General features: G+C 43.5%; 1 pseudogene across 1 annotated transcript; it reads left to right on the top strand.

Moving 5' to 3' along the window:
* Positions 1 to 8,316: 8,316 nt before the first annotated feature.
* On the top strand, positions 8,317 to 21,850 carry LOC308513825 (Y-box-binding protein 1-like; annotated as a pseudogene). Its single transcript has 2 exons — positions 8,317 to 8,458; positions 20,825 to 21,850. The product of its transcript is annotated as a Y-box-binding protein 1-like (transcript).
* The last annotated feature ends 409 nt before the right edge of the window (positions 21,851 to 22,259 follow it).

The following is a 22,259-nucleotide window of genomic DNA, read 5'->3' as shown; positions in this document are numbered from 1 at the left end:
CATTCATTGATTGATTCTTGTATGTGCCCTGACTGGAGATCAAACATGCAACCTTGGCGTAGCACGACAACATTCTAACCAACTGAGCTACCAGGCCAGAGATTAAACAACAGCCCATGGGACACAGAATGAGTGAGTAACTGGAACTGAATGGGATTCTAATTTATAATAGTACTGATTTGTTTCAAGGGAATGGCAATCAGAAACCTGGATTCTAACCACAACACTGCTAGCTACAGAGCTGTGTGGTCTTGGACATGACATTTGGCCTTTCTGAGCTTCATTTTATCACCTATAAAAATGTGCAAAATACCTTTCCTATCTGCCTCAAGGTGCTTATGAGGACACACCTGTTGGTATGTGTAGATGCATTTTTTAATTGGGAGTGTGATGTCAGGTCTTAGCAATCTTTGCTAACAAAATAATAAGAGTAATACTTGTTGTCATCTTTATACTTTGATAGTGCCTTTTACTGCAGCCAACCAATAGTTTTGCAGCCTACTATTGCCTATATAACACCCCTGTTGCTACCACCTTCACAGGTGCACCAGCAGCTAGCCAGTGAGGGCAGAGGAAGCTCTTTCTCCTCAGAGTGATTTTGGAGCAGTGGTTCTCAATGTTGTAGCAAATGGGCATCACCTGGTGAGCTTTAGATATTCAGCTATCTCTAAACAGTATGGTGATTGCCAGAGGGAAGGGGTTGGGCAAAGGTAAAAGGGGGATAAATGGTGATGGAAGGAGACTTGACTTGGAGTGGTAAACACAATCCTATATAATAATGAGGTAATATGCAAATTGACCATCACATCCTCACACAAGATGGCTGCCCCATGTGGCCACAAGATGGCCGCCCATGTCGTCTCAAGACAGCTGCCCCCATGTCATTACAAGATGGCTGCCACAAGATGGCCAGCAGGGGAGGGCAGTTAGGGGCAACCAGGCCAGCAGAAGAGGGCAGTTAGGGGGGACCAGGCCTGTAGGCAAGGTAGGGGAAGTTTGGGGGGACCAGGCCTGCAGGGGAGGGCAGTTGGGGGTGACTGGACCGGCAGGTGAGGGTAGTTGTGGGTGATCAGGCCAGCAGGGGAGGGCAGTTAGGGGCGACCAGGCCAGCAGGGGAAGGCAGTTGGGAGCAATCGGGCCAGCAGGGGAGCAGTTAGGCATCAATCAGGCTGGCAGGGGAGTGGTTAGGGGGCGATCAGCCTGGCAGGCAGAAGCGGTTAGGGCAATCAGGCAGGCAGGCTAGCGGTTGGGAGCCAGCAGTCCCAGATTGTGAAAGGGATGTCCGACTGCCAGTTTAGGCCCGATTCCACAGGGATCAGGCCTAAACCGGCAATCAGACATCCCCCAAAGGAGATTGGAGAGGGTGCAGGCTGGGCTGAGGGACACCCCTGCTCACTTGTGCATGAATTTCGTGCACCGGGCCTCTAGTACAATATATAGATGATGTATTATAGAATTGTATACCTAAACCTGTATAATTTTATTAACCAATGTCACCCCAATAAATTCAACAAATAAGGTGTCTGGACCCCATTGTGGCCAATTAAAATTCAAATCTAGGGACAGGAGAAGAACTGGGCATCAGTATTTTTGAAAGTTCCGCACATGTTTCTGATTGGCAGCTAAGGCTGGGAACACCTACTGTAGAGGCTACAAATCCATCTACTATTCTAGAGATGGAAGTCCATGAGCTGAGTGCATCTGAAGTCATTTAGGAAAGAGATCCAGGACCTGGACCTTGAACCACATATCCTCAAGTACCATGGGCAACATGTGAATGCTAGAAAAGATGGTGAGCCCAGAGGAAAAGGAAGCTTGAGCTGTACCTAGCCCTTTCTCAACCCCATCCTTGGCACTGTTTTCTAATAAGTTCTGCATTTCAAAAACATTCCACAGTAACTTCCCTAAGTTATATGGATTTGAAAATTGAATACCTTTATTTTATTTTTAAAATCTCAGAAAATAGCCCTAGCATATTTGGCTCAGTGGATAGAGCATCAGCTTGTGGACTGAAGGATTCCAGGTTCAATTCCAGTCAAGGGCACATGCCCAGATTACAGGCTTGATCTTCAATGGGAGGCATGCAGGAGGCAGCTGATTGATGGTTCTCATCATTGATGTTTCTATCTCTCTCTCCCTGTCCCTTCCTCTCTGAAATCAATAAAAAAAATATTTTTTTTAACTCAGAAAATAAGTATACAATGTACAAGTAGCTAATTCTACAATTTTCCCCACGGGTAATAAGGAAATAATCATGCATCATTCAATATTAGCTTCTTCCATTCAATTCCAATGCACTTGGGAATTACCATATTCTATATGTTTCATTTTAGGGTTAACTAAATAAGCATAAATTTACTTTATAAATGCAATATATTTTGTATCTATTAGAACTATTCAGTCCCTAGTAAAAACATAGCTTTAGCTATTTGGCTCAAATTTCTTAAAGGAGCCATTATTAAAGAAAATACCCAGCAAAAGTACAGAGTATAACTATAATTAGACCTTTGACTTTGTGTCTTCATAGGAGATGAAGTAATACTTCCTCAACTTTTCACCCCTGAAAAATCCTTTTCAAACTACAAATGAAGAAAAGGAATCCCCCTTTAGTTGGAAAGAAACATTCCCTTAAACTAGTCCCATTAGAAATTATCCTCGAGATGAATTACATAGTCTCATTTGACCACTTCTCTCACAAGACTGGAGATAATTTGGTTGGAGTAAACTCTGGTTACAAGACCCAGAGATTTCAATAATAAAGAGGTTTATCTCTCATCTAAGAAGAGTTTATAGTCTGCAGACAACTACACCTCTGGGACCCCACAAAGGCAGTAATTAGTCACCATTTTATTGTGATGCAGTGAGTGTGCAGAGAATGGAGCTGGGCTATTCTCAGGGGCTTAGGGTCAAAATAGGCTTTCTGGAGAGCCAACGGAAGTGTGGCAACCTTGAAATATTTAAAGAGCATAGGACCCCCACAGGAGAATTTCTAACTAGTGAGCATATTCTGTCCATCAAATGCAGAATAAACTGGTTGAAATCAGGGGCCACATTGTAAAATGCTTCTTGAAATTTAAGATCCTATGTAATAAAAAATGTTACCCTAAATGTGTACCTCCATGACTTGTTGAGACTTTCCATATAAATATATCACAAATCTGGAAACAATCCTTTGTTAGACCATGTGTCTTATTTTTAAAATATGCCAAGTATTTTTAAAGGCACTGAGGGAAAGGTAAAGTACAGTGATAATAGTGAATATTTATTGAATTCTTACTGTGTATCGGGTACTTTTTCAAGTGTTTTCCATGGAATAACTGCTTTAATTCTTCCAACAACCTTATGAGGCTGGTGCTATTGTAATTCCCATTATACAGCCATGGCAACCAAGGCCCACATAAGTGACGCCATTGCCAAGGTCAGACAGCTTGGGCCAGGAAACTGGGCCTGTGCCCAAGAGCTTAACCACAGCACATACTGCATCTCATTCATATAAGCAGAGTATGAAATGTAGGCTGAGTTGAGGCATAAGTAGTAGAATTGTTATTAGAGGCCAGAGAAAAAGATTTTGATAATCATGTCAAGATTTATGCCCAAGAGATGGTGAGATGGAACATAACTTCTATATAATGAAGGTGTTATATTCTATTGGTAGAGCCTATTTTTGGATCCTTTTTCTTATGTCTTTATAAAGAAAATATAGTCTCCAATTTGATTACTCTGTATATGTTAGGTATAATTTAAATTATTTTAAAGATACCCGACTCAATGTCTAAGCATGTTGCTGAGTTTTTCATTTTGGTTTTAGCAAATTAAAAATCCAGAGCACTTCATTATTGTGGTAAGTAAGTACTTCAACCACAGAGCTACAGAAATATGTTAGAGAAATATGAAAGAGAAAGAATTCTAAGGGAATCTGTATAGAGAACAACTGATAGAGAGCTACACGTAGACTGGAACACAGGTAAGGAAAATGAAGGGTGTCCTGCAGGAGGGAAGACAAGAAGCTAAGGCAAGTAGAACCCCCCATTCCAGGTGACTGGTGTTTGAAATTAGGTGAGAGAGATTGACACAGCCGCTTAGGGCACAGGCTGCATGGCTGGGGCTTCCACTGCTAGACTGGAGAGTTTTATTTTACCCTGAAAGTCCCTGAAGTTTCGTTAGTTGGAAAGTGGCATGAACACAGATATATGCAGGATGGATTTGTGTGGGGAAAGACCAGAAGCAAAGAGAAAAGTTGGATAGCTTCTCATACAAACAGGTAAGAGGTGATGAGGTTCTGGCTGAAGATGGGGACATTGGGAACAAAAAGGAAGGGACAACCATGAAGGCATGACAAAAATTTGTCCTCTTCACTCCATTCTCACAGCCAAAATGCTCCCTAGCCTAGGCCTTTGTCATCTGAGCACAGCAGGCCAACTTCAGGAGGGTCAGGTGTATTTCTGAGGTTCCTGGGGGTGTCTGGGCTCTGGGCTGTAGGGGCTAGGCTAGAGGACAGAGGCCCCCTGGTCTCCAGGAAGCTTCTCCAATGTTCTGCTGGACTATCACGTCCTGCTTCCCATTTTTTCCCTCTTGCCTTCCTAGTGTGTGAGTGTCCAGTAAAAGCCAGACAGTAGGATGAAACCATACTCATGTCTTGCTCCCACTGATGTTCACCTAGTACATTCAATTGTGTGGAGTTTTAAATTATTAATTTGTATTGAATAATTTTAAATTAATATCATTAGTAAATTAGTAGTTTAAAAGGTTAGATTAGTATATAATTTTAATGGATACAGTTTAATGTACCTTAATAATTCCTAAAGTTAATTTTTTTAAAAAAAAGGTTTGATGGTTGAAGATACAGAAAGGTAATGATTGCAGCTTGAAGGTCAAGTGAAAAAGCTTAAGTGACCAATAACCTTAGTCCCTAGCATTAGCTATCATGGTTTAGGAGACTCTGCCGTTTGGTATGTGTATGGTCATTTACCTCGTGTTGCATCATGGAATTTTATCTTTTGCAAGATTAACAACACGTAACAACCAGAACATCCAACTACAGTTTCTATGAGTATCCGGACATAAAACTGCAGTCACCTGCTTTGACTTAACGCCTTATCAGAGTAGTTGTGCTGTGGATAGCAGTTTAAAGTGATGATTTATCTAAATAACCTCTTAAAATGCCTTTCAACTCAGCAAGTCACATATGGATTAGTGTTTTCTGTGATGAATTTAGTGATGGAGATAATAGTGGGTAGAGCAGCACTACTCAGAGTGGCCAGGGGCAAGGCAGCATCAGTGTCCCCTGCTGGCTTGTCTTAGAAACAGATTGGAAATGCAGATGCTGGGGCCCTGTCCAATACCTTCTGCCTCAGGGGGGTGGGGTCCAGGAACCCAGCAATCACGTTTACATCAGGAGTGAGGAAGCTGTGTGTATGTGCACATCATGGTCCACACAGCGCTGGGAAGCAGACACATAATGAAGAACCACACTGCTGAAAATACAATACATTTAGCTCTTTGATGTGCTCGCTTTGGCAGCACATATACATTTAGCTCTTTGATACATATGTATTTTATATCCTATATAATAAAAGCCTATTATGCAAATCGACTGGGGGAATGACCAGTCACTATGAAGTGCAATAACCATCAGAGGGCAGATGCTCAATGCAGGAGCTGCCCCCAGCCTGCAGGCCTCAGGCCAGCCAAGGCAGGTGCCAGCAGCCCCACTCCCACCCCCATTGCCCTGCCGGTTGCCCCACAGAGGGAGGCGACCAGCAGTGGCGGCAGTGGGCGGGGACAGCCTGAGAGTTGGCTGGCGCCACCCCTGATCACCTAGCCGGTCACCTCCGATGGGCAGGCGGCAGTTGGGGGGCAGGGCTGAGCAGGTGGCGCCAGGCTGGCCAAGGCAGGTGCCAGTGGGGGGCCCCCCCATCGCCCTGCTGGTTGCCCCACAGATTGGCCCTGATCACTGGCCAGGCCTAGCGATATGTTTTATGGTGACATATCTCTATAGAAATAGAATATTGCTCTAATTATTTTTAAATTTTAGAACTTACTATTTTCAATAAGCTCCTAACATACTATAATACATTCAGAGATAGAGAGATTTAATGTTTTCTATACTCATCAAATACACAAAAGAGGAAAATATCACAATTCTGACGATGTCTCTTTTTCAGAGACTCTCTGAGTTTTTCTTAAATCCTTAGCATGTTTTTTAGCCACAGTTGGATTCATTACTGCTTCAACCATGTCATTCAACTTGTTTGCCCATCAAACTGGCCCCGTCACTGCACAAACAGAATCTCTTCTAAGACGTGTGTGCTGAGGGATGACAGGCAAGTGGTTGGTATTTTTACTTTTTTGAAAGAAGAACTGTGATAAGTTTCAGTCCTCTGAAAATGAACCCAAAGCAATAAAACAGGCCAAATGTATTTCTCCAGTAGGAAAAAAAGAAAGCAAACCTACTACAGGTAAATTGAAATCTTCTAATAGATCCATAACACATTGCTGAGATGTTCCTGAGGTAATGGCTTTCGTTAGACTGGAGCCACAAATCTTGACATTTCTTCATTCACCTGCCAGGACTAATGAGACTTTATGGTGGCCAAGCTGTTTATCCCTTGGGTGACATTGGCAAGAACAACTATACCTTTATCAATCAAGAGTGTTCTGCCCTGCAGCGTTTCCCCACACAAGACTGCCCCCGCCTTGATCACAATATTCACAACCTGTAAGAACCTCATTTCTTCATATAAACGCTCCACCCATCCCCTCTGTTGTCTGGATCTAATTATTCTTTCCTAAAGTCACATTATTCCATAGAAAGGGCTGGCACAAGAAATGATAAAGGAAAAGAGATGAAAAGAAAGTTTCAAAAGGGACTTGCAGAGATGCAGGGCTGGCAGCTCCCACCAGAACACTATGTGTGCCCACTGGCCGTTAGGAAGGGAGCTGCAGACCAGCTGCTGCCTGCGGGACCACAGTTGCTGGGCAGGTAAGGAAGGCTCTGTCCCTCAGGGGTGGCTGGGAATAAGAACATGGTGACCACCGCTTCAGTCTGGGACAAGGGCTTGGTCCCTCCTTGGAGCTTTCATACCGCCTGTAATAGCCAGCATTGTCTTTGAACACTTAATTAGACTCATATACAAACAAATATACAAACTCACATATTTGACAATGGTCATCTTAAACTCCTATTCTAACTTTGTAACTAGAAAAGTGCCCCCAGTTCTCAGCCCAAAGGGATGTTGGGAAAATGGTTTAGCAAAAGCGAATGAGCAGGTTCTGGTTCTGGCTAAGTTGCAGTAAGCATCTCCACCTATCTCCCAGTGAAACAGCAATAACACCTGGGCAGAATGCATGAGCCGCTATTCAAGGACTCTTTAAAAAGCAGAGTAGCAGGTCAGTTGGGGAAATAAAACAAGAATTCAAAGTACCATCACACTGGCTGTGGATTTACTTTTGGTATTTCCTGGACAGGCCTCGAGGTAGCCTACAACTCGGAAGTGGGCCTCAGTGTGGACAGAGAGAGACCCAGCAGACTCAAGCTGTGAGGAAGGAGTCTCCTGGAAGTGACAGCAGCAACATGGAAGGCCCACAGCATGGAAAATGCCAAGGAAGGGAAACCTTCTCTCCAAAGGAGGGGTGGTCCTGAGAGCAGGCTCTTTTCTCTCTCTGTGCTCCTACCACTTGGCCAGAGTCATGGGCATAGTCATTGGAATTGTACAGAAGAGCAGGGTAAATAAAACCCCAGATTTCTGGATGGTTGAACCCCCAGGAAACTGAAAAATACCAAGAAGGTCATGAAAAGAAAGAAGGTGGGGAAAACAAATCCATAAAGGTATTTGCTAACTTTTGGGCTCACCTCCAAGTTATGCATGCTTGGATTTGATCACAAAAGCATAACAAAGACTTTGAGAACTGAACTAACAGATACTTCACCACCTGGGTCCCAGCCTGACCATGAATGGTGGGCATTCAGGAGAAATCCGAATAGCACTGCTAAGACTCTATGAATGGAACTGACATAGGAAGAAAAGGGAATCCATATGTCTTTGGGGAGGGAATGAGATAAAGTCAAGATCATTAGCACCACCCCAACCAATACCGTGGTCCTGCATTGTTTCAGAGTTGTGTTTGTGTGATTCTCCCACTAAGGCAGGACTTGGGCTTTACTCAGTTCTGTGTCTCCAGAGACTTACACAGTGACAGACACATAGAAGCTCTCACACAAATGTAGGTTGTAAACCAGTGAATGCAGGCAAATGTGACTAAATAAATAAACTGTATGACTGATATAGGCAAAGTCCTGTTACCACATAGATGGACATGCCCCCTCCTTCCAACCTTGTCCCTTGCCACCGGAAGCCATATGCAGTGGTGAGTGACCCAGCAGAAATGAGGGTGCCAACAGAAGGCCCCAGTCTGGCAACAAGAAGGCAGGAGCATTGGGCCACATCCATGGATGGACGTAAGTGTGGATATGTTCAGCAGGAGAGACACAACACAGTGAAATGCACCGTGTCAATGTGTAAACTGCAACGAGAGAGAGAGAGAGAGAGAGAGAGAGAGAGAGAGAGAGAGAGAGAGAGAGAGATCCCAATTTGTTGCTCCACTTATTTTTGTATTCATTGGTTGATTCTTGTATGTGCCCTGACCAGGGATCAAACCTGCAACCTTGGCATATCAGGACAACCTCTAACCAGCTGAGCTACCTGTGTCTCCTTCTTAAGGATGGACAATGCCTATCTGCTTGGTTAATACCTCTGGAAAGCCCCATAGTAAAGAAATAGGTTTAACTTTAAAAAATATTTAATTGAAGTATAGTTAATGTAGACTGTGTAATTAATGCAGTGCTATTAAGTTTTCAGTTCTGTGAGTTTTAAGAGGTGAATGCAGTACTTCATCTACCACCTTCAAAAACAAGATATAGAACGTTTCCATCACGCCAGAAAGTTTCCCTGTTCCAGTCGATCCCTTCACCCTGTCCAGGAGGAACCAGTGTCTGACTGCTCACCACCACAGTCTGCTTTTACTACTTCTTACACTTCAAACAAGAACATCATGCTGCCTGGATATTTGGGGGGAAGGGCTGCAGGGGGAGGGGGGCCGAGGGTCTATCTTAATTTGCTCAGTGTGAGAGTTTTTCTTTTCCTCAATACTGTTGTGTATATAAGTGGTTCATAATTTTCTTTTTTAAATTGCTGAGTTGTATTCCATTGTGTGTATGTATATATATATAAATATCATGATTTGTTTACCCATTCTCCTTTTGATAGACATTTGGATTATTTCCAGGTTTTTACTATTATGAATAAGGTAGGCACGAACATTCTTGTGCCAGTTCTTTTGTGGGCATATGTTTTCATTTTTCTTGGGGAAATACTTAAGAGGACTTGCTGAGCCATAGGGTAGATATATTCTCCAAAATAGTTACGCATGTTTAACTTTTTAAACATGGGATTTCCTGCATTCATTTGACCACAGAGCCTCACACATCTGTGACATGAGCAGGTAGGATTAGACAGCGTTTCAGATTCCTCCCAGCTTTATGCAACACAAAACGGCCAAGCTGTTCAGAAGCAGAGTTGTTTTGTCATATATCTTTTAGGCAAAAGCAAATAAAATGAAACCAAGAACGACTAGAAAGAGTTAGGAAAGTTAGGAGTGAGAGGAGTGAAGACAGCACTGAGGCCAGGGGTGGGAAGGAGGTGCCAAAAGACAGCTGATTGCGTGGAAGCATGAAAAGGGCGTTTGTAAGCCAGAGGGAATCAGAGTTCACAAAGCTGGAACCAACTAAAGCAGAGATAACAGTGTGTAGTGGTTCCCACAGTTTCTAAGGAGTTTCTCTAATCCAGGGGCATCAATAATTACAAGATACTAAGAAAACTCCTCAACATTACTTTTATTCAAGGAGGGAGTTGTATGAACAAATTGGGGTAAATGTAAAGATAAAGTACCTAACTTCATTCATTAAAAATTTCTGATTGCCCTGACCGGTTTGGCTCAGTGGATAGAGCGTCGGCCTGCGGACTCAAAGGTCCCAGGTTAGATTCCGGTCGAGGGCATGTACCTTGGTTGTGGGCACATCCCCAGTGGGGAGTGTGCAAGAGGCAGCTGATCGATGTTTCTCTCTCATCGATGTTTCTAACTCTCTATCCCTCTCCCTTCCTCTCTGTAAAAGATCAATAAAATATATTTTTTTTAAAATTCTGATTAAAAAATAAATGTCATGGGGATATACTGTGCAACATAGGGATTATAGTCAATAATATTGTAATAACCTACAATGGGATAAAGATAGTCTATTCAATAAATGGTATTGGAAAAATTGAACAGATATATGCAAAAAATGAAAGTAGACCACCTTCTTACACCACATACAAGAATAAACTCAAAATGAATTTAAGACTTAAATGTAAAAGTAGAAACCATAAAACTCCTAGAAGAAAATATAGGCAGTAAAATCTTGAACATTGCTCTTAGTAATATTTTTTCTGATATATCCCTCAGACAAGAGAAGAAAAAATAAACAAATGGGGCTACATCAAACTAAAAAGGTTTTGCACAGCAAAGGAAACCTTTAATAAAATGAAAAGACAAAGGGAACCCATTACATGGGAGAACATATTTGTCAATGGTAAATCCAATAAAGAATTAAGATACAAAATTTATAAAGAACTCATCCAATTAAACACCAAAAAGACAAACAACCCAACTAAAAATGGGTAAAGGACCAGAATAGACACTTCTCCAAAGAGGACATACAAATGGCCAGTAGACATATGAAAAGATATTCAGTATCACGAATCATCAGAGAAATGCAAATTGAAACCACAATGAGATATCACCTAACACCTGTCAGAATGGCAATCATCAATAAGTCAACAAACCAGTGTTAGCGAGGATGTGGAGAAAAGGGAACCCTCGTACACTGTTGGTGGGAATGCAGATTGGTGCAGCCACTATAGAAAACAGCATGGAGGCTCTTCAAAAAGATTAAAAATGGAACCAACCTATGACCTAGCAATTCCACTTGTGGGTATACATCCAAAGAAACCCAAAACACTGATTCGGAAGTATACACCCCTATGTTCATTGCAGTGTTATTTACAATAGCCAAGGTATGGAAGCAACCCAAGTGCCCATCAATAGATAAGTGGTGGTACATATATACATGGAATATTACTTGACCATAAAAAAAAGAATGAAATCTTACCATTTGTGACAACATGGATGAACCCTAGAGGGTATTATGGTAAGTGAAATAAGCCAGTCAGAGAAAGACAAATACCATATGATTTCACTTACATGGGGAATCTAAAGAACTGTACAAACGAACAAACAAAACAGAAACTGACTCATCGATAGAGATGAGATTGATGGTTGCCAGAGGGGAGGGGCTTGGGAGGACTGAGTGAAACAGGTGAAGAGACGGAGAAGTACAGATTGGCAGTACAGAATAGTCATGGGGATGTAAAGTACAGTATAGGAAATATAGTCAATAATATTGTAATAACTGTATGGTGCCAGGTGGGTAATGGAAACGTCAGGGGAAACACTTTGAAAAGTATATGATTGGCTAACCTCTATGCTGTACAATGAAAATTAATTCAAAATAAGATTGAATGTAAAATGTAATTGAAGAAAAGAAAAGAATAATAATATTGTAATAACCTTGTCCAATGACAGATAGTTACTAGACTGTGTGGTGGTCACTTTGTTAGATTTTTAATATTGAGTGACTATGTTGTACACCTGAAAATAATATAATATTGTATATTAACTGTATTTTAATTTTAAAAAGGAATCTATACTAATAAAAGGGTAATATGCTAATTAGACCAGACATCTTCTGGAGGTCCTTCCTGACAAAGCCACGGTGGTGGGGGCCGAGACAGAGATGGTTAGGGGAGATCAGGCTGGCAGAGGAGAGCAGTTAGGGGCGATCGGGCCAGCAGGGAAGGGCAGTTAGGGGTGATCAAGCGGGCAGGAGAGGGCAGTTAGGGATGATTGGGTGGGCAGGGGAGGGCAGTTAGGGGGCGATCGGGTGGGCAGGGGAGGGCAGTTAGGGGGTACTGGGGCAGGTGGGGAAGGACTTTAACCCAAACACTGACCTTTTCCATCTGAAATAGAATATTATTTCCAGGTTACCTGTTGACATTCCCTATGGTCTTCCTATTGCAAACCATCCTGTCCATTCTTTTCTGCTGTGTATATGGGCCAAAGGTCTCACAGCCAGGTTTCTGACTCCCCCTTGGTTACATGCCACTCTGTGTTCTGACCACAAGTTACATCTTTTCCAACCATGACTAAGGGGGAAATGATGAGCCATGATTTGTTGTGGGAAGTGCAGAAAGAAGGAGATTGGTTGCATGTCTGTTCTGTGCTGGGCACATTCATGTGTTGTCTCATCCACACCTCTCACAGCAATGCTGCTGGGTACTTACCCAAATCTACAGTTGCTTTCTTTCTTTCTAGCAGAATCCCTGCCCTCTCAGGGTCCGGCATAGCTGAGTGATGCAAATGGATGTTGACCAATGGGTTCCAGCTAGAAGCTGGCCAGGGATCTCTAGGAATGTTTTGGGGGCTTCCCTTTTTTTCTTTCCTTCCTTCACCTTTCCGCATGGAATGTGGAGTTTAGTGGAAGGTGGAACAGCCATGTTGTGACTACAAAGAAACTAACATGGAGACAAAAGCCTCACACTGAGGATCACACAGCAGGAAGAAGCAGCCTTCTCAATATCACCAACTCTCCCCCAAATCTCTACCACTGGAATTTCTGAGAAATGTGGGGGAAAAAACAAAGCCTTACATGGATAAACCACCCTAGTCAGCTTTCAGTTATATACAACCCAAATGTAATCTATCTGGCGGTTGTTATTATGATAATACTACTTAAGTATTAAGATACTAAAGTTCAGAGAAGAAACTCAGTCAAGTTTGTAAAGCCAGAACAGGGTACAGGTGGCATTCAACACTTGTACCCATGCCCTGCCACCTGATTTTAAAACACACGAACCTTTTGCAATCCCATGATACCTCTCAATGAGGTAACCAGAGTTGTTTCTCAGCATTGGGAAGTCAGGTCGGATGGGCATTTTCCCCTTCTGGGGTCTGTCATTCTTCTCTCCAGTTCTGAACCATCCTGTTCTTCTGCCAGTCAGAGCCTAGGCTGCTGGTAATGAGCACATTGTCCCTCCCTTTCCAGTCTTCCTGGAAATAGACCAGTGGCTGTTGCTGAAAATCTCTTTTCCCCTCAAATGCTTCCTCTATGCTCATTCTACCACATCATGTATATTCTACCAGTGGAGTATACCAATAACACCCCTATTAAAATAAATCTATATCTTGCCTACTGGTTTCCCAGTGGTTGCAAAAAACCCTAGTCTCAAAGGATTTAATTAAGACTAAGAAGCACAATCGTTCACACTTTAACATCTCTGAAATCTGGATGTTGGTTACAGTCAGTGTATCTTATAATCATCGTTGGTCATTTTTCTCTTGCTTTAACATCTCTGAAATAATAATACATCTTATAGGCACTGGAGTTTTCATTTTATTGAAATATGGTGCTTGAAAATAAAAGGGTTCCATGGCCAAATAAATTTGGAAAACTTATTTGTAATGGAATAAACTGAATTAAGCAAAAGTGTTTAACACAGGCCTTCTCAGAGCCTTTAATCTGTCCATCTCAACAGATTCATTTGGCCACGTAATTCCTCTTTTTTTTTTAGTACCTTATAGTACTAGTGTTATATGAAGCATAAATTTTAATCCTCACTGGAGGACATGCTGAGAGAGAGAGAGAAAGAACAAGAGAGAGAGAGAGAGAGAGAGAGAGAGAGAGAGAGAGAGAGAGAGAGAGAAGAGAGAATGTGAAAGAGAAACATCAATCAGTTGCCTTCCATATGTGCCCCAACTAAAGACCGAACCTGCAACCCAGGTATGTGCCCTGACAGGGAATCGAATGGGCAACCTTTCAGTGCACAGGACGACTCTCAACCAACTGAGGCATGCCGCCTGGGCTGAAACACGAATTTTAAAACACTACATGAGGCTGTTATATTCTGGATTATTTGAGCAGATTTGCCAACCAACACTCCTCTACAAGAGAATTCTGAGAAAGTTGATCACAAAATATGAAAACTGTGAAACTGGTAACTTTGAAGCATGGCCTTTTGGTGGGAGGATCAAAGACTGCATTGCATCAACATTTCCCTGAATATGTCACTGGAAAACAGAGCAGATACCTTCAAGAGAAAATATTGGAAAGTGGAAGGTGCAAGAATGCTAAATTTTTCTACTTGACTCTTTTTATTGGCAGTCAAGCTGCCTTGCCTTCCTCATGCAGGCCACAGGGACAGAGTATGGCTAGAGTCATACTCCTTAATGCCTACGGACTGTGTCTGAGCCCCAGAACCTAAGATAACATCACTGATCTCAGAGGTACAAATAATGCTGATATGGCCCATGAAATGCTGAAGAGGGAAAACCCAAGACTTTAGATAATTCTTGGTATTTTTAAAATTTCTCAAGTGATACCAATATGCAGATAAAATTGAGGACCATATCTTGAAGAAACTGACTTGATTAAGCAGTGTTTTCAACTCTGACAGCTTGGTGAGAGATGTATTTAACTGCTGCAAGTAATTTAAGCACTAGACGTGGTGGAAATAAAAAATAAGTGATGGAAGCGGAAGTAGTTTAGAGACAGAATCCCCAGGGAGGGGTTTAAATGAACTCAGACTGGGAGGTTGGAAGATGTACCACTGAAAATACAGGGCAGTGGCAGGAGGCATGGGCGAGCTCCTCGGTTTTGGAGGAAAGGTAATTGCTTGATTTCACACATTGAGCTATAGTTTTGAGAAGGATGTACAAGTGGAAATGTCCAGAAGGCAGGAGGAGATGATGATTGGGTCTTCAAGATCAGAGTTTTAAATTTTGACATCATTTGTACTCACCCAAGTGATGTTTGAAACCTTAGATATTTAAAACTGGTCTTTCTCACAATATGATACTATTGAGATACCACATTTATAACTGCTGGGAGTCAATGAGAAAGACTTGAAATTCAAGTTCTACCTCTGCCACTCACCAGCTCTGTGACCTTGTACAAGATCCTCTGTTCCTTCTGCGCTTCAGTTTCCTTAACTGGAAAACAGGAATGATCATACCAACCTCTCTTGGAGGTTGTGAATATTAAATGAGCGTACTTGTAAAATGCCTGGCATACTGCCTGGTGTAAAGCATGACCAGGAACCTTGGTAGGTCTCTCTGGGTTCCCTTGTCCCACCCCATGCAACTTCCAAGCAGGCATAATGCAAGTCCACTTTTATTCAGTGTCAAGAGTGAGTCTAGCAACACAAGCAATCAATTTGCACTCACCTCGATGGTATATGAAAATCAAATTTGGCAGAACAATAGAATTTTCTTCAATAATAGATATGCCATATAGATAAGGAATGAGCAAGAGATGTAATCTCTCTGTGCTGGAGTATGATCTTAGATTTCATCACTAATGACTTTTCATCATCGAGATAGAAAGAAATCAGAGAGATCCCTTTCTTTCTTAAGATGCAGGAATACTACGCTGTGGTAAAAAAAGAAGGAATTCTTACCATTTGCAACAGCGTGGATGGGACTGGAAAGCATTATGCTAAGCAAAATAAGCCAGTCAGAGAAAGATAAATATCATATGATCTCACTCATTTGTGGAATATAACGAACAACATAAATTAATGAACAAAAATAGATCCAGAGACAGAGAAGCATCGATCAGCCTGTCAAACCTCAGAGGGAAAGTAGGGCAGGGGAGAGGTAAGGGGGAGAGATCAACCAAAGGACTTGTATGCATGCATATAAGCCTAACCAATGGACACAGACACCAGGAAGGTGAGGGCATAAGTGGGGGAGGGGTCAATGGGGGGGTAAGGACACATATGTAATACCTTAATCAATAAAGAAAAAAAAGATGCAGGGACCAGGAGCTGAATGATATCATCCAAAAGGTGGCTTATCAATGACTCAGCCCCAACCTGGGAGCATCCAGCTGATCACAACTGTGGCAGAGCTGGACTGGTGTGGAACATATCTGTCTTTACCCCACCAAGATAACTGAGAACTTCCTAATTAAGATCACAGATGACACCAAGTTGTGAGGCATCAGTAAGAAGGTAGGCATAGAAATCCAAATGTTATATAACATTAACAGACTAAAGAAATAGTTTTTACAAAGGATGAGGTTCAACAAGAACAAGTGTGGCATATTTTAAAGCAACCTATAGAGACAAAAGGAAGGATATCTCTTAACTAGTTCATTGGATAATCCACTGGCCCCACCCAGAGTCATAGCCCAAGTAGCAATGCTCAAGCATAGTCAGGGTGCTTGGGTGCCCCGACAGGTTTAACAAATAACAGAGAAGAAGACAAGAAAAGGGGAAAGAAGAGGCAAAATGAGAAAGAGTAAGAGAAAGGAAGAAGAGATAGGGCTGTGTGCTGCTGGAATTGTGAAATGTGTTCAGAGTGGAAGATTCTAGTTCATTGGAATTTGAGTTCACTTAGACAGTCAATAAATAATTTATTGAGCAAATAGTGTGTGCCAGGCTAGGATCTATCAATAAACAAAACATTTAGAACTCTGTCCTCATAGATTCTTCCTCTGCATGACTTCTAAGTCCTAGAGAGCCTATTGGAGCCCTCAGACCTATTCACTCCTTTGGTGATGTCATCCACTACCAAGGCTTTCCATCCCATCCATCTGCTGATGACACAAACTCAGACTTCCACCCCAGGCTGGAGTGGCCACTTGTCTACTTGTCTTCTCAATGAATCGCAAGTCTGATACTCCCTCTCCCTGCCCAAATCTTTCCCATCCTCACGCAGCATCGAACATGGTCAAAAGAGAGGTGTTGTCCTTGGTTCCTACCTCCCACATCCTGTTGGTTCTAATTCTCCAGGGTGAGAATTAGACCCCACAGCTGGAACTGTCTCACATTCTAAAGATGACTGCCAACAACTGGAACCAGAGCAGACACTTCCCTCCTTCTGGCCCCACGCCCTGGCCTCCTCCTCACCCTTGACTCCCAAATATGACCTTAGCTAAACCAGCCCTACCACAATCAACCCAACAAGAAGGATGGGGAAAGACTGTTCGGGGGTGTTTCTTGTCTTGGGAGCGAGGACTGTGGTGTTCATGAGGTGAGGTACTGCCCTCGCTGTGGGGAAAGCAAGAAGATGGATTCCAAGGTAAGGGGAGGCTCTAAGACAGAGGTCAGGAAACTTTTTGTGTGAAGGGCCAGATGGTCAATACTGTAGGATGTGCTGCCCATGCAGTCACATCACAACTGCTCAACAGCCATTGTAGCATGAAAGCTGCCATAAACAGCAATGAATTGAGACAAATATGAATGAGCAAGGCTGTGTCTCAATAAAAATTAATTTATGGTCACTTACATTTGAATTTCATATGAGTTTCATGTGTTACAAAAAGGTATTTTTTTTTCATATTTTTCAGCCACTTACAAAGGTAAAAAAGGAACATACATGGCTCCCAGGCTATAGAAAAACAGAAAGTGGGGCCAAGTCTGGTCCATAGGTTGCCTGCCTTAATCCAAGAGAGTCACTGACAGGCACTGTGGGGGCTAGCCAGAGGGTACAGTGACACCTCACTCCCCATCCTGGAGAGAGCGAAGTAGGACAAGAGCACAGTGAGGGTGCTTGTCTTCCGGAGACTGGGGGCACGTGTGAGCTTAAGGCCAGCGCCTGCTTCTGAGCCGGAGCTCCCGCAGGCAGAGTCCTTGGTGAAGCAGCCCCTGCCCCCAGAGGAACAAGACTGGTTTATACTTGTAACCAGCTCTTAACAACACTATATTTCTATAAAACTGTACCTCCTGAACTCCGGCTCTCTCTGCAGTAATGTAAACTGTAGCAACAGGGTTACGGCGATTTGGTGGGGACGGGGCCTTTGCACGTGGTTTTCTTGGGGTGTTCATTTAAAAATTTCCATTATTGTTGGTATAAAGTTTTAAAAAGAGGTTACTCAGATGAAGGACAATTAAGCACTGATAACAAGTGAGACTGCAGCATGTCTATCCTGGGATCTTTAAAACTATGATCCACACCATCTGGTTTGAAGGTTTGAAGGAGTGCCCTGCCTCCCTCAAGAGCCTCGGTGGGTTTCCTGGCTCCAAAATTCCAGGGAACAAAAGGAGACAGATGCCACAGGGATGCCTGGCTCTTCTTTCCTTTCCTCCTGCAACAGAGAGAGTAGAGATTAACTCCCCAAATCCCCATGTAATACTGACTTCGCAGCCAAAGAAGCATCCTTTGAAATGGCATCTGCCTGGATAAGGGACCACCAAACCTGCACACTCATGCTGCAACAATGCCAGTTGTTTGAGCTATTGTCACTACTAAAGGGTTTTTAAAGAGAAAAAAGGAAAAAGCTTCTCAATAGGACAAGGAATTTGATGGAAAAGACTTGGGATAAACAAGGTGGTGATTTTTTCCCCTATAAAAGGGGTGGGTATAGTTGATAAATTGTCCTGGGCTTCTGGCTGTGGTCAAAGAGACACCTGCGGACTTCTGCAGGTCACAGCTTTCTCTGCATTGGGTGGCTGTTGGGTGTCTCTGCTGAGTATCTATAACCCAGGCCACTTTCTCTTCACCCTCTGTGTTTTTCCTGGCACAAGGGATTCTACAAATCCTAATGTAATGGCAAATTGTGTTAACGTCATAGAGCAAATTTCAGTGTGGCTTGCTCTTCCAGGCTGATTTCAAACTACTGCTTAAAAAGAGGCAACAACTTTCGTCTTCCAAATTAGATTGTATAACTGATTTTTACAAATAACACAGTGATAGATCTTATGGAAGATTCTCTGGATTCCGAAATTTTTTTCTGGCCGTCATCTTTTCATGACCAATTTTTCTCCTGTGGTGCCCAGTGGAAGTGAGCGGTTCTGTGACACTTTTAAGATGCACAGAGAAATTACCTAACACAGCAGCAGTAGAGGTGCTGTTAGGCCTGCTCAGTAACTGGCCAGCTGAGAAAGGAGTCTTCATTCCCTCATTCCCTTCTGTCCTGGCAGAACGTGTGCTTTACATTTGCCAGAAATAGACTGGCAAATATTTTAGCTTCCCTGGATTTCCTTCTCTCTAGTGTAGTACTGATAATGAAGAAAAGATGACAGAAAAATAGCAGCATCACTTTTTAGTCATCAGCATGCAGGAGCACTTACTGCACTCCTGGCTCCATGCATTCCTGCCCCCTTCCCCCAACAACAGTTCAAGTAGGCCTTATTCATCCCGGTTTGCAGCTCTGTAAACTAAACTGCAGGAAGTGAAGTCCCTTGTCTGGGCTCAGACTTCTGGGATGAAGTGGAGCTTGGCCCCAAGCCCAGGCCTCTTGGCCTCCAGCGCCTAACTCACTCTCTCCAACATTCAGCCAGGCCACCCTAAGTAACAGGCCAACCAAGAATTTTCCATGACCCTCCCTCTAGCACATCCACTTGCCTCTTTATACAAACCTCTTCACGCTCTTTCAAAATTCTTACTCTTTATTGTATGGCACAATGACCTTTAAGAAAAATTTCAAACATAGGTGTCAATCTCTTTTACAACGTTTTCAGTTTCTACTTCCTTTCAGTCTTCATCTATGTGGATTTAACCAGCATATTATTTTAAGCTAAAAATTGTATATCCTTCTTTTTGTACTTAACATTATATCATGAACATATTCAGATGTTTCTACATAATCTTTATAATTACTAATTTAACAATTGAATAAAATTCCATCAAATTTATATAACCCAATTTTTTAAATCATTTCCCATATGTTGAATTGTTTTTAACATTTCCCTAATATAAAAAATGTTACAATAAACTTTTTTCATGTATACTAGTATGTGTTTTCCCTTCACTGAGATTTTTCTTTTGTGTTTTCCCTTCACTGAGATTTTTCTTTAGGCTAAGTTCCCAAAAGTATAATTACAGAACCAAAGGGGTTGAATATATGTATTTTTATTTGCGAGAGAGAGAGAGAGAGAGAGACAGAGAGAGAGAGAGAGAGAGAGAGAGAGAGAGAGAGATCAATAGATTGCTTTCCGCACATACCCCAACCGGGATGGAACCTGAAACTTGGGTGTGTACCGGATTTGTGCCTGACCTTGAATGGAACCCACAACCTTCTGGTGTATGAGGTGACGCTCCAACCAATGGAACCACACCAGCCAGGGTATGAATATTTTATATCTGACCATCTTTGTTACATCCTGAACACATACATATAATTTCAACATTCTTCTTCTCATCTTCTGAGTATAACTGGGGTGAGACCAATTCAATTAATCTCTTCAATTCCCTTACATCTGAGTGAGCATTGGGTTAGACGTTAGAGTGACTTCTTCAAAAGTCCTTGTGTTTCCCATTTAAATACCAAATCAGAAAGAGAAAGGATAACTACTCAGTGCTAGCAAGAGTATGAGGAAATACACACACTAGTAAATGTCACAGCATATAAACTGGTAGGACCTCTCTGGAAGGCAATTTGTAGGAGAAGCTCAAAATATATATGTTCTTGACTCCATTCAACTAACGGAGGAAAGTCAATGATAGGTACAAAGATTTAGCTACAAGCAAATTCTTCATAGCATTTTTATAATAGCAAAAACAAAAATAAACTTATATCCAAAAAAAGGGAATTGGCTTAGAAATTATGGCATATTTTAATGGGATACTGTGCAAGCTTTTAAAATTATAATTATAGGTAATATAACATATTGACATAAACAGGCTCACAATATATTTAACAAAGAAACAAGTCGAGTTTGATGGGTAGCGGGAGGGGAGAGTGGAGGCCAGAGAGCGCTGAGCAGCCCCACAGCCCGGAGGAGCCTCAGCTGCCACAGCACCCACAACCATGAGCAGCCGAGACCCAGCAGCCGCTGCAGCCCCCACCTCAGCGCTGCCCAGACCACGCCAGGCACCACGGGCAGCGGTGGCACAGGGAGCAGCGGCTGGGCGGCCTCACATTGGCCGCACCTGCCGGCGGGGACAAGAAGGTCATCGCAAGGAAGGTTTGGGGAACAGTAAAATGGTTCAATGTTTGAAAGGGATATGGTTTCATCAACAGGAATGACACCAAGGAAGATGTATTTGCGCACCAGACTGCCATAAAGAAGAATGGCCCCAGGAAGTCCCTTCGCAGTGTAGGAGACGGAGAGACTGGAGTTTGATGTTGTTGAAGGAGAAAAGGGTGCGGAGGCGGCAAATGCTACCGGCCCTGGCGGAGTTCCAGTACAAGGCAGTGACTGTGCAGCAAACCATAACCATTATGGACGCTCTCTACGTCGCAGGGGCCCTCCACGCAATTACCAGCAGAATTACCAGAATAGTGAGGTGAGGAGAAGAATGAGGGATCAGAGAGTGCTCCTGAAGGCCAGGCCCACAGCGCCGGCCCTATCGCAGGCGACGGTTCCCACCTTACTACATGCGGAGACCTATGGGCGTGGACCACAGTACCCCAACCCTCCTACGCAGGGAGAAGTGATGGAGGTGCTGAAACCAGGGTGCAGGAGAACAGGCAGACCAGTGAGACAGAATATGTATCGGGGCTACAGACCACGATTCCGCAGGGGCCCTCCTCGGCAAGGACAGCGGAGAGGACGGCAGTGAAGACGATAAGGAAAATCAAGGAGATGAGACCCAAGGTCAGCAGCCACCTCAGCGTCCGTGCCGCCGCAACTCCAACTGCCCACGCAGACGCCCGGAAAACCCTCAACCACAAGATGGCAAAGACACAAAAGCCAGCCCGCCAGCTGAGAATTCATCTGCTCCTGAGGCTGACCAAGGCGGGGCTGAGTAAAAAATGCCAGCTTACCATCTCTACTGAAAGGCGCGCCGCCCGCCTCTCCGGGGCGGTGCAGGAGGAGGAGTCAGGCCGCTGGGCTCTGAAATCCCTCCGCGCCCACCGTAGGGCCTGGCCTCCCCGGAGCGGGTCCAAGTGTCCGGGCCGCTGCGTGGTGGCCAGCGGAGGGCCGAGGGGTGGGGCCGGGCGGCGACCGACCACGGGGGAGGTCATGGGAGCGGAAGGCCTCACCGACTGGCTCTTTCCTCCCTTCCCTCGTGTTCGGCTCCCCACTTGCCCACTCTGGGGCTAGGGGTCTTTGGGGCCCGGTCGGGGGGACCAGGGCCTGCGTGGGCCGACCGCCGGGCCCCATGGGGGGGGGGGGGTTTTGGCTCCCCGGCCCACGGCGGGAGCCCGGCGCAGGCTG

The sequence above is a fragment of the Myotis nattereri genome, assembly GCF_964212035.1.
Source record: "Myotis nattereri genome assembly, chromosome: 2".
NCBI classification, from domain to species: Eukaryota; Metazoa; Chordata; class Mammalia; order Chiroptera; family Vespertilionidae; genus Myotis; species Myotis nattereri.
Note: the sequence above shows the minus strand (reverse complement) of the source record. Positions and strands in the feature narration are given on the sequence as shown.